Genomic DNA, 1,066 nt, shown 5'->3' on the forward strand with positions numbered 1-1,066 from the left:
TATTTTTAATGTGATTTAAAATGTCAGTTATTACCTCAATTACAGATTTTTCACACTGCCCTTATTTCTTTGAGTAAGTATTCTGTCATCATAGTTTGAACTACTTATATAGTTATGTCCTTATAAAGGAAACCGTTCTAACGTATAACATCCAGGAGCTCCTGGGTGGTTCATTTGGTTAAGTGTCTGGCTTCGGCTCAGGTCATGATCTCACGCTCATGGGTTCAAGCCCTGCGTAGGGCTCTGTGCTGACAGCTCAGAGCCTGGAGCCTGCTTCAGATTCTGTGTCTCCCTCTCTCTCCGACCCTCCCCTGCTTGTGCTGCCTTTCTCTGTCTCTCTCTCAAAAATAAATAAAAAACATTAAAAAAATATAAAACATAACATTCTTCCAAACCATTGCATGAATATAAGAAAATTAAAGTTCAGATTTGTTTTATATTTTTTGAACAGTTTTATTTATTATTGAGATACAGAGAGAGAGACAGAGCATGAACACGGGAGGGGCAGAGAGAGGGGGAGACACAGAATCTGAAGCAGGCTCCAGACTCTGAGCTGTCAGCACAGAACCTGATGCGGGGCTCAAACTGTGAGATCATGACCTGAGCCGAAGCCCAACGCTTAACCAACTGAGCCACCCAGGCACCCCTGTTTTATTTATTTTTAAGTGTTACCTGTGATGGTTAAGTGGCACTCAGCCAGTCTTGCCTTGGAATAAAATGTATATAACCTGTTCTACTTCAGACAACACTGTAGAGCTGAGAAATTTTACTGACAACTTTTGCTTTTTTTGGAGGTTGATGATTTACCTAGTAACTTACTTGTATCCCTTTTATTTTGATTTTTCCTTTACCTTTCTCCTGCAACATCTTGTTTAGCCATCTTAGAATACCCATAAGTAGATCTGGAAATATTGTATTCATAGTATGGTAAAAGCCTGGGACTGTAAGTAACTTGGTCTGTGAGTGCTCCGCAAGATGACCAAACATTTCTAATAAATTTTAACTTGATAAACAAGTGATGTCTTGCAATATGAATAGTACTTGATGTTGAATGTCACATAATCAC

At 39.1% G+C, this 1,066-nt stretch overlaps 1 protein-coding gene across 1 annotated transcript in view; it reads right to left on the reverse strand.

Moving 5' to 3' along the window:
* The window catches only part of ABCB4 (ATP binding cassette subfamily B member 4), a 64,965-nt gene that overhangs the window by 41,872 nt on the left and 22,027 nt on the right, over positions 1-1,066 (reverse strand). The window lies entirely within an intron of this gene.

Source organism: Suricata suricatta, chromosome 2, assembly GCF_006229205.1.
Source record: "Suricata suricatta isolate VVHF042 chromosome 2, meerkat_22Aug2017_6uvM2_HiC, whole genome shotgun sequence".
Classification (NCBI taxonomy): Eukaryota; Metazoa; Chordata; class Mammalia; order Carnivora; family Herpestidae; genus Suricata; species Suricata suricatta.